This window comes from Pristiophorus japonicus, chromosome 33 (genome assembly GCF_044704955.1).
Source record: "Pristiophorus japonicus isolate sPriJap1 chromosome 33, sPriJap1.hap1, whole genome shotgun sequence".
Classification (NCBI taxonomy): Eukaryota; Metazoa; Chordata; class Chondrichthyes; family Pristiophoridae; genus Pristiophorus; species Pristiophorus japonicus.
In genome coordinates, this window is record NC_092009.1 from 5445223 (window position 1) to 5457402 (window position 12180).

Here is a 12180-nt window from a genome sequence, read left to right on the forward strand (position 1 = left end):
CGGGGCATAATTCGAACACAGATAATGTTTGGTAAAAAGGACTTATACACGAACTATGCTGGACTAAATGTACTGGTTCTGGTGCAAGGGAACTCATCTTGCTAGTATTATCCTGTAAAAAGGTGTAACCGACGTAAGAGGCAGGTCCTAGCCCGTACTATAGTTAAAACATTGAATAAAGGGAAATCAAGCAGTCCGGCAGAAAGGACTTACTTAGTATAACCTTGATGGGAAATCCAACAGGTACATCCTGCAGCTCAGGAAGTAGCGCTACCCAAGCGAATGGACAACCCTGGAAGCTTATCCGTGAGGTATTAATTGGGAAATGGCCTATCTTGGGCATATAGCCAAGAGCCATTTGGGGGGGAATTGTAAGGGATACATTGTAAGAGTTACAAATAAGTGGTCAGAATTATGCTGAAGGTAGTGAACTGATCTGTATTTGGAGAGTCTGTTAAATGCCTATGTATGTAACAGTTGCTTATGTAGGATTAGCACAAATGTATAACGCATTAAACTGAATCCGTAACCTCTTATACTTAAACCGAAAAATCAGCAGTTGTTGATTAGAAGTCTCGAAGAAAGAGATAAGGAAGCCACTTTAGGCGTCTGTTATACTGTGGCAAAGTGCAAGTCATGGAACAACACCATAGAAAATGGACAATTGCATAGCAATTGCATATACCACTCAGACATTTGATTAAGAGTCGACAAATCAATGTTACTTCGCTGATAGAATTTGACCCATCAAGGATTTTGTAGGAGGGTGTTCCTCTCCAAAACCTGTATAAATTGTACTTGAAACCTCTTGTATTTTGCAGGTTTTAGGCTGAACCTTCGCGTGCATTGCTCGTAATAATACCGGTAAACCTGAGGTTTCGTTTGTTTACTTCCGTGGTTTATATACAGTGGGAGCTGGGCGAGGTGTCGATTAACTATATCCGTTAATCCACCCGAGGAAGGGAAGCCCCCTTTTACCCCAACTGATGGGCAGGTGTCGATTAACTATATCAGTTAATCCATATTGAAGGAGAGAAGCCTCCTTTCTACCCCGACACAAACCTCGTTTCCATTGAACATTCTTTCCTCTCTTGTTCTTCCAAAGCTGTAAATCCCTGTCCCATACATTGTCCCTCCTGCTGTGCAGAAATCCAAACCCATTGGACGTCTCTAGACTGTTTCTCCTCCCAGTTTTCACCACCAATTCTGGCTGGGTTCAGTTCTGCACTGACTGGTTCCCCTGCCTCTCCTCCCCTGAAGGTGCTGACTCTGTCTGGGTTCAGTTCTACACTCACTGGTTCCCATCCCCTGAATGTGCTGACTCTGTCTGGATTCAGTTCTACACTCACTGGTTCCCCTCCCCTGAAGGTGCTGACTCTGACCTGAGTTCAGTTCTACACTCACTGGTTCCCCTCCCCTGAAGGTGCTGACTCTGGCTGGGTTCAGTTCTACACTCACTGGTTCCCCTCCCCTGAAGGTGCTGACTCTGGCTGGATTCAGTTCTACACTCACTGGTTCCCCTCCCTCTACTCCCTGAATAAGCTGGATCTTGCTGTGTTCAAGTCCACACTCAATGGTTCCTTCCCCTCTCCTCTCCTCCCCTGTATTGTGCTGACTCTGGATGGTTTCAGTTCTACACTCACTTGTTCTCCTCCCTCTCCTCCCCTGAAGGTACTGACTCTGTCTGGGTTCAGTTCTACACTCACTTGTTCCCCTCCCTCTCCTCCCCTGAAGGTGCTGACTCTGGCTGGGTTCAGTTCTACACTCATTTATTCCCCTCATTCTCCTCCCCTGAAGGTGCTGACACTGGCTGGGTTCAGTTCTACACACATTGTTCCCCTCCCTCTCCTCCCCTGAAGGTACTGACTCTGTCTGGGTTTAGTTCTACACTCACTGGTTCCCCTCCCTCTACTGCCCTGAATAAGCAGGATCTGGCTGAGTTCAAGTCTTCACTCAATGGTTCCTTTCCCTCTCCTCTCCTCCCCTGTCGGTGATGACTCTGGCTGGATTCAGTTCTACACTCACTTGTTCCCCTCCCTCTCCTCCTCTGAAGGTGCTGATTCTGGCTGGTTTCAGTTCTACACTCACTTGTTCCCCTCCCTCTCCTCCCCTGAAGCTGCTGACTCTGGCTGGGTTCAGTTCTACACTCACTTGCTCCCCTCCCCTGAAGGTGCTGACTCTTGCTGGGTTCAGTTCTTTAATCACTGGTTCTCCTCCCCTGAAGGTGCTGACTCTGGCTGGGTTCAGTTCTACACTCACTTGTTCCCCTCCCTCTCCTCCCCTGAAGCTGCTGACTCTGGCTGGGTTCAGTTCTACACTCACTTGCACCCCTCCCTCCCCTCCCCTGAAGTTGCTGACTCTGGCTGCGTTCAGTTCTATACTTACTGGTTCTCCTCCCCTGAAGGTGCTGACTCTGGCTGGGTTCAGTTCTACACTCACTTGTTCCCCTCCCTCTCCCTCCCCTGATCGTGTTGACTCTGGCTGGGTTTAATTCTACAATCATTCGTTTCCTCTCCCTCTCCTCCTCTGAAGTACTGGCTATCTTCGATCTGGTCCTGTGTAATGAGACAGGATTAATAAACAATCTCCTTGTAAAGGATGCCCTTGCAATGAGTGAGCAAAGCATGATTGAATTTCAAATTCAGATGGCGAGCGAGAAAGTTGGATCTCAAACCAGAGTACCAAGCTTAAATAAAGGAGATTACAAAGGTATGAGGGCAGAGTTGGCCAAAGTGGACTGGTAAAATAGATTAAAGTGTAAGACGGTTGATGTATAGTGGTGTACATTTAAGGAAATTTTTCACAACTCTCAAGCAAAATATATTCCAGTGAGGAGGAAAGGGTGTAAAAGGAAAGATAGCCATCCGAGGCGAACTGAAGAAATAAAGGATGGTATCCAATTAAAAACAAGGGCATACAAAGTGGCCCAAACTACTGGGAGGACAGAAGATTAGGAAGCTTCTAACAGCCAGCAAAGAATGACAAAAATATGATTAAGAAAGGGAAGATATGTTATGAAAGTAAACTAGCACGAAATATAAAAACAGATAGCATGAATTTCCACAGCTTTATAAAAAGGAAAAGAGTGGCTAAAGTAAATGTTGGTCCCTTAAGAGGATGAAACCGGGGAATCAGTGATGGGGAACATGGAGATGAACAAATATTTTGCATCAGTCTTTATGGTAGACGAATAAAACAATCCCAACAGTCGATAGTCAATGGGCTGTAGGGGGGTGGGGAAGGAACATACCACAATCACAATCACTCACTGGTTCCCCTCCCTCTCCTCCCCTGCAGGAGCAGTGCAGATGGAGCTTTACTCTTTATCTAACCCGTGCTGCACCTGCCCTGGGAGTGTTTGATGGAACAGTGTAGATGGAGCTTTACTTTTTATCTAGCTCTTGCTGTATCTGCTGGGAATGTTCGAACGGACAGTGCAGAAGGAACTTTGCTCTGTATTTATCCTCTGCTGTACCTGCCCTGGGAGTGTTTGGTGGGACAGTGTAGAGTGCGTTTTGCTCGGTATATATCCCGTGCTGTACCTGCCCTTGTAATGCTTGCGACGACAATGTAGTGTGATCTTTGCTTTGTATTTAACGCGAGCTGTCCCATCCTGGGAGTGGTTAATGGGACCGTAGATGGAGCTTTACTTTGATTCTAACTCTTGCTGTATCTGCCTGGGAATGTTGGATAGGACAGAGCAGAGGGAGCTTTAATCCGTATGTAATCCGTGTAGTATCGGCCCATGAAATGTTTCATGGGACAGTGTAGAAGGAGCTTTACTCTTTACCTAACCCATGCTGTACCTGCACTGGGAACAGTTGAAGGGCCAGTGTAGAGGGAACTTTATGCCATATCTGTACGTAAACCATGCTGTATTTGCCCTGGGAGTGTTTGATGGTAATTACAGAGCAAGCTTTGCTCTATATCTAAACTGTGCTGCACCGACCCATGGAGTAATTGATGGGAATAATGATGGGTATAAATGGAGCTTTAATCTGTATCTAACCCTTGCTGTACCTGACCTGGAAATGCCTAATGAGTGAGTGTAGAGCATAAGCACAAACAAACATAAGAAATAGGAGCAGAAATAGGCAATAAGGCCCATTGAGCCCTGCTCCGCCACCCAACACGATCATGGCATATCCGATCGGGTCCACTTCCCTGCCTGCTCCCATAACCCTTTGTTCCCTTATCGGTTAAGAAAATGTCTCTCTCTGTCCTAAATTTATTCAGTGTCCAGCTTCCACAGCTCTCTGAGGCAGCGAATGCCACAGGTTTATAACCCTCAGAAGAAATTCATCCTCAGCTCAGTTTTAAAAGGGTGGCCCCTTATTCGAAGATTATTCCCCATTGTTCTACTCTCCCCCATCAGTGGAAGCAGCCTCTCTGCATCCACTTTGTCAAGCCCCCTCATAATCATATGTTTCGATAAAATCACCTCTTATACTTCTAAATTCGAATGAGTAGAGGCCCAACCTACTCAACCTTTCCTCAAAAGTCAACCCCCTCATCTCTGGAATGAATCTAGTGAACCTACTCTGAACTGACTCCAAAACAAGTGTATCCTTTCATAAATATGGAAACCAAAACTGTGTGCAGTATTCTAGGTGTGGCCTCACCAATACCCTGTAATACTGTAGCAAGACTTCCCTGCTTTTATACTGCATCCCTTTGCAATAAAGTTCAATATTCCATTGGCCTTCCTGATCACTTGCTGTACCTGCTAATAACCTTTAGTGTTTCATGCACCAGGACCCCCAGTAGGTATCCCTTATAATTATTGTTGCCAAATTAATTAATCCAAGTGTTAAATCATGGCAGGAAAGTTCGGACACGTGTCATGCTCCTCCTGTGCTGTGTGGGAACTCAGGGACGCTTCCAGTGTCCCTGACGACTACATGTGCGGGAAGTATGTCCTGCTGCAGCTCCTGATAGGCCGCATCGCAGCACTGGAGCATGCGCGATGCTGAGGATGTTGTGAATATCACGTTTAGTGAGTTGGTCTTGCACAGACAGATAGTGAATGGATGAGTAACAAGAAGAACGGTGGAAGGAAGGTAGTACAGAGGACCCCTGCGGTCATCCCTCTCCAAAACAGATACACCGCTTTGGGTATTGTGGCGGGGGGGGATGATTCATCAGGGCAGGGCAGCAGCAGCCAAGTCCATGGCACCATGGGTGGCTCTGCTGCACAAGAGGGCAGGAAAAAATGTGGGAGAGGTATAGTGATAGGGGATTCTATTGTAAGGGGAATAGATAGACGTTTCTGCAGCCGCAATAGAGACACCAGGATGGTATGTTGCCTCCCTGGTGCAAGGTTCAAGGATGTCTCAGAGCAGTTGCAGGACATTTTGCACCAGTTGTCGTGGTGCATATAGGTACCAAAGATATAGGTAAAAAAGCGGGATGAGGTCCTACAAGCTGAATTTAGGGAGCTAGGAGTTCAATTAAAATGTAGGACCTCAAAAGTTAGTAATCTCAGGATTGCTCCCAGTGCCATGCGCTAGTCAGAGTAGGAATCGCAGGACAGCTCAGTTGAATAAGTGGCTTGAGCAGTGGTGCAGAAGGGAGGGATTCAAATTCCCGGGATATTGGAACCGGTTCTGGGGGAGGTGGGACCAGTACAAACCGGACGGTCTGCACCTGGGCAGGACCGAAACCAATGTACTAGGGGGAGTGTTTGCTACTGCTGTTGGGGAAACGGTAAACTAATATGGCAGGAGGATGGGAACCTATGCAGGGAGACAGAGGGGAGTAAAATGGGGGCCGAAGCAAAAGATAGAATGAAGAAAAGTAAAAGTGGAGGGCAGAGAAACCCAAGGCAAAAATCAAAAAGGGCCACATTGTAGCAAAAAAACTAAACGGGCAAAGTGTGTTAAAAAGACAAATCTGAAGGGTCTGTGCCTCAATGGGAGGACTATTCGTAATAAGGTGGACGAATTAACTGCACAGGCAGCAATTAATGAATACGATATAATTGGCACCACGGACACATGGCTCCAGGGTGACCAAGGCTGGGAAATCAACAATCAAGCGTATTCAACATTCAGGAAGGATAAACAGAAAGGAAAAGGAAGTGGGATAGCGTTGCTGTTTAAAGAGGAAATTATCGTAATAGTAAGGAAGGACATTTGCTTGGATGATGTGGAATTGGTATGGGTGGAGTTGCGGAATACCAAAGGGCAGAAAACACTAGTGGCAGTTGTGTACAGACCACCAAACAGTAGTAGTGAGTTTGGGTACAACATCAAACAAGAAATTAAGGATGCATGCAATAAAGGTACAGCGGTCATCATGGGCGACTTTAACCTACATATAGATTGGGCAAACGAAACTGGTAGCAATACGGTGGAGGAGGATTTCCTGGGGTGTATTAGGGATTGTTTTCTGGACCAATATGTCGAGGAACCAACCAGAATGTTGCCCATCCTAGACTGGGTGATGTGTAATGAGAAAGGACTAATTAGCAATCTTGTTGTGCGAGGCCTCTTGGGGAAGAATGACCATAATATGGTAGAATTCTTTATTAAGATGGAGAGTGACACAGTTAATTCAGAGACTAGGGTCCTGAACGGAAGGAACGGTAACTTCGATGGTATGAGACGTTAATTGGCTAGAATAGACTGGCAAATGATTCTTAAAGGGTTGACGATGGATAGGCAATGGAAAACATTTAAAGATCACATGGATGAACTTCAACAATTGTACATCCCTGTCTGGAGTAAAAATAAAATTGGGAAGGCGGCTCAGCAAGGGAAATTAAGGATAGTGTTAAATCCTAGGAAGAGGCATATAAATTGGCCAGAAACAGCAGTAAGGCTGAGGACTGGGAGAAATTTATAATTCAGCAGATGAAGACAAAGGGTTTAATTCGGAGGGGGAAAATAGAGTATGAGAGGAAGCTTGCCGGGAACATAAAAACTGACTGCAAAAGCTTCCATAGATTTCTGATGAGGAAAAGATTAGTCTTGGAGCGGATTTTTGGACATATATTTGATTGTATACGGGACCAAACATTTGTTTTATTTTTCCCTTAAAATTAATTTTGTAAGGGACAATACTGATGCTTTAAACAGTTAGACTTTAAGTCATGCTGGCCTTGAGTTAATGCAGATTGGAAAGTGAGATAATGGACACTGGAGAGTTAAGTACTAGGTATGTTTGCTTAAATCGGTGTCAAAGGCCTGCACTTGTTTATACTGCCCTGTCACAGTGCAGGATGGGTTATATATCAAAAGCTTAGCCTTCGATAGTAACAGCTTTGTAGTGCGAAAGCATGTGATGTAAAGTGATGTTATTTGTAAGATAAAAGGACTTCACTGCAGATAACAATTTGAGAAGATGGTTAAAAGACATGGTTCGTTAACACTTCTCCCAAAGCTTTGTCCCCGATTTAATAAACCTCTCTTTATATATATATATTATACAGTCTCGGAAATATTTTTCCACAACAAAATGGTGTCAGGAACAGGATACTGTCTGGTCAGACGTGATCATGTAAGACAGTATCTGGAATCTGGTGTTAGAGACTGAAAAGTGAGGTGTACGGGCACGGCGGGATAGTGCATAAGATACGAGTAAACAGATAGCTGGAAGAGGCTGACTAACCAGTTTGAATTGTCCCTTTCGTAAATAAGGTCGGTGCGGAAGGGAACTGATCGATCCAACCTGGAGCCGAAAACTCCGGTGGTAAGGAAACACGCTAGCTTTGTTGCAAAGACAAAGGGTCTCCACAGAATAGTCGTGGCCGTGATTATTACAGAAACAAAGGGAAACGTCCGAGACTGGCGAACATGGAAGGTAAGGAAGGGAATTTAAAAGGCGGGCCGCCCGGGTCATTAATTAATTCCTATCATTAATTGTAACTTACGTAATTATGTAATGCCATAAAAAAAGCTGATAGTGACTATCTTAAGTGACAAATGGATCCAGACATAAGCTTTGTTGAATGAAGAGAGACTTTTGTGAGTGTCCATTTTGAATGAAGAGAGTACTCAAGTAATTTTGACTGTGGAATGAATGAAAGCCTGTTTTGAGAAGGTGTGGAGTTGCCTGCCTGTTTTAGCTCCACCCACTCTTTCAAAACAGAGTGAAATGTTTCTTTTTAACCCTTCGTAGTGTTGTGCTGTCTGTGGGAAGTTTAAGAAACTGTGAACATTATTGTATTACATTTTAAGTTATAAACGAAGGTATGGATATAAGTTATGGAGCGAGGAAATGCACAAAGGATAGGTTTGTTGAGAAAAAATAAAAATACATGGTTCCGGTCGTAAAAAAAAAAACAATTTGACTTGTTTGTCGAAAGAAAACATGCAATTGGGTGGAAGACATAAATTTAGTCCAGGAATGAGATAAAGAATGACTTTTAAAACGCTCCCATTTTCCTTTGTGTAAAACCTTGACACGAAAGCTTCTAGCTCAGTAAAAAAAAATAATTTTAAATTTAGAAATATCTTCAGGGATTAGGTCAAACTCCTGGGCGAGTGCTGAGCTACCTGTGAAGGTGTAAAAGGGACTTTTGAAAAAGGCTAAAACAGTAAGCTTTAGCAGTTTAGAAAAGAAAAAGGTAAAGCAGGAAAAGGTCTCTGCCACGGGAACAGGAGGAGGGCAGAAAAGGGGACTTGCCACAATACCCTATAAGACCTGAAGCTAGAACAGCGGTTGTAGAAAGGGTTACCGAAAATAAACAGTTCGCACCACTAACTCCCCAAAAAGGCCCAGGTAGGGTAATCCCAGGTCCTGTACCTAGGGTACTGCCTCTCAAGGGGCTGAAAGAAATGCCCTCGAATAGGAAAAAGGCTGTCAATGACATGCCTAGACCAGTAACTGTAAAGGGGGTGAGGAATGTACTGGCCCTCTTTAATTACAGTCGGAAATTTATCCCTGATTTTGCAAAAATTGCTGAGCCAATACAAAGATTAGTGAAAGGGGCGAAACCGGCCCTAGACCTCATAGAGTGGGGCCCTGAACAAGAACAGGCATATAGTAAACTCAAGTCAGAACTAGTCTTCGCACCTGGATTGGGACTGCCTGACATGAGTAAGGATTTCCACATCCACTCTAACAATGAAGGTGGGTTCTATATGGCCGTGGTCACCCAAGATCACGGGGTAAAAGGAGACCTATAGCCTATTACTCTACCACCGAAAGCCCGGTGGTGACTGGGTTATCCAGATGTATAGCCACGCTAGATTGCGCAGCTTGGGCGGAAAAAATAGCTAGCCTGTGGTGATGACTGGAAACATCATTCTCCACAATAAACACACATTGGTAGAAATGTTAAACACAGGAAAACTGAGAATCGCATCTAATATGAGACGGGCAAAGTGGGAAGCAGTCCTCTTAACACCCAACAAAGCGGAAACCATAAAATAAAAGATGCCCCCCTTCAAACCGCAGAACAAACCTTGTTTGTGGACAGCTCACGAAAATGACAGCATGGGGGAGAAAGAGTGTTTGCGATTGAAAGAAAAAGAATTTGAAGAGGTAAAAAAAAAACACTCTCCATTGATTATGATTTTAAATTATAAAAATTAAGTCAGTGCCGCTGGGGCCCGAGACGACCAGATAAGTATTGAGAAACGACAGCAGGACACTTCTGAAGAGGAAATAGGTATGTGGACAAAGCAGGGTGCAACGCAAGGGAAGGATAATGTTTGGAGACGAAACGACAAGGTGATGGCACCTGAATATATACAGAATACCTTATTGGAGTTGCATCATGGCCTGTCTCATTCAGGATGAGAGGCCATGACCGGGAGTCTTGGAAGAGATTGGTGGTGGAAAGTGATGGGGAGAGCTATTGCTAAATATTGACATCGATGCATTACGTGCGCACAATATAATCCAGGCAGGCCCATTAAAATTAAAATGGGACACCAGCCCCGTCCACGGGGGCCATGGGAACACGTACACATTGATTTCACAGGTGCTTTGCCCCCATCCCATGGAAAAAGATTTTCCCTAGTATTATAGATCAATTTACCCGGTGGGTGGAGGCTTTTCCCACACCTAATTGCACTGCCTCAACAGTGGCAAGGATATTGACCGAGCAGGTGATTCCCCGATGGGGAGTGCCTCAACAGTGGCAAGGATATTGACCGAGCAGGTGATTCCCCGATCGGGAGTGCCTCAACACTGGCAAGGATATTGACCGAGCAGATGATTCCCCGATGGGGAGTGCCTCTTCAAATAGATTCCGACCAAGGCACCCACTTAACGGGAAAAAGTGTAAAAACAATATGCCAGCTGATGGGCATAAAACAAATATTTCACATCCCCTACCACCTGCAGAGTTCTGGGATGGTAGAGCGCATGAACCGTACCCTTAAGAACGCCCTGGCAAAGGCCATGCAAACGTCAGGAAAAACATGGACAGAAGTATTGCCCATTATATTGATGAAGTTAAGAGCCACGACAAACCGGACATCCGCATTAACTCCTTATGAACTAATGACAGGAAGGCCGATTTGATTACCAGAGAACATCATAACAGGGGGGCGGGGGGGGCGATGTAGGCACGTTAAAAGACAAAATGTTTTGGAATTAAGTAATCAATTAAAAGGGATGCGTAAATTAGTTGGGGACAATTAGGAAGAAAGAGACGCGGAAGCAGAGCTTACAAACCTCCCTGAAGTCCCGTTAGCGGGAAGTCGCGTTATGGTAAGGGTCCTCCCGGGAAAACCGGGGTTTGCCCCAAAAATGGATAGGACCGTATGAGGTTATAATCAGCAGGGACACTTGTGCCTGCATCGATGTTAAAGGGAATGGACAATGGAAGCATTGGACCCAGCTTAAGGTTTTTGAACCAGCCGTTTAGCACACGTATTAGCTGTTGTTTGTCTATTGACAGATTGACAGCGAGAGATTCTTCAAGCAAGCCATACGGCCATTTTGCCTTTGACTATTTGTTAAATGTAGAGTAATAAGATGATGAAACTATATATTGTGATCGGTGAGATTATCATAGTTCGTGTTAGGTCCGGCCTGCTAGCTAGACCGAAACGAGAGTTACATGTGAATACCTTTTTGTACATGTCTTATGCTTATGCGCAAAATAAGAACTGTTCCAGTTGCTGGGTATGTTCGCACATCCCCATACATAGCAAAGGAGGCATCCCTTTGATGTCAATCTCCCTTAACATCTCGGAAGTAGCGGAGTGGGTAATGCGCCAAAACGGTACAGGGGAAGTAAATGATAATTGGAACCAGAGTGGGAATAAAGAAACGTGGAGATCTGGGGGTTACTTTTTGGATGCATTTGACGGAGGGTACCAGCCGGAATAGGTCGGTACGACCCCCGTTCCTCGTTTTGACCAACAGCTCAGGAGTTGGAAGGCCCACCGCTGACATATGTTTCACTAGAGATCTGACTGGTGAGGAAACAGGTTTTGTAGCAGGATATAGCAAATGTACGCAATAATTTAACCTCACCAGGTGGAACATAATAGCCAGCGAAACAACAAACCAGGGGTTCTTTGAAATAGAGGGTTTGAAGAATCAGACAAGTAGCCAGGACTGGGACCCTAAGTTTAGGTGGCGACGGGGGCTGAGAGAGAGATTGGGATCGAATCAACAGCATACAATTGCACTTATTTTGTGTGTGGGCATAAGGCCTATCCCTGGTTGCCTCCGAAATGGAGGGGGTCCTGTTATTTGGGATATGTGGTCCCTTTTGTCAGACGGGTAATTACTTTAGCAGAAGTACAGATACCAGGTCGACTAAGACGAGATCTTACCCCGGTAGAGAGGCAGTTTGGGGTCATGATGCTCCCATTCAGGATAGGACGCACCATGGATGAATTACGTAACCTCGAGAGGGTACTGGAACAGACAGTTAACGACACTGCTGAAGCAATAGAGGGTATAACGGCTGAATTGGTAGCCATACGCACAATGGTACTCCAGAACAAAATGGCCCTCGATAACAGCACAATGTGGGGGCACATGTGCCTTAATTGGAGCTGAATGTTGCACTTACTTTCCCGATAATTCAGAAAATATAACCAACCTCGTTGATCACATAAGAAGGGAGGTAAAGAATTTATCCATGATAGCAGGAGGATCTAGCTTGTTTGACTGTCTATTAGGTGGATCCTGGGGGTCCTATCTGATGCATGGAGTAATTATTCTGGTTGTAATAATAATAATTACTTGCTGTGTGATTATCGAGTGTTT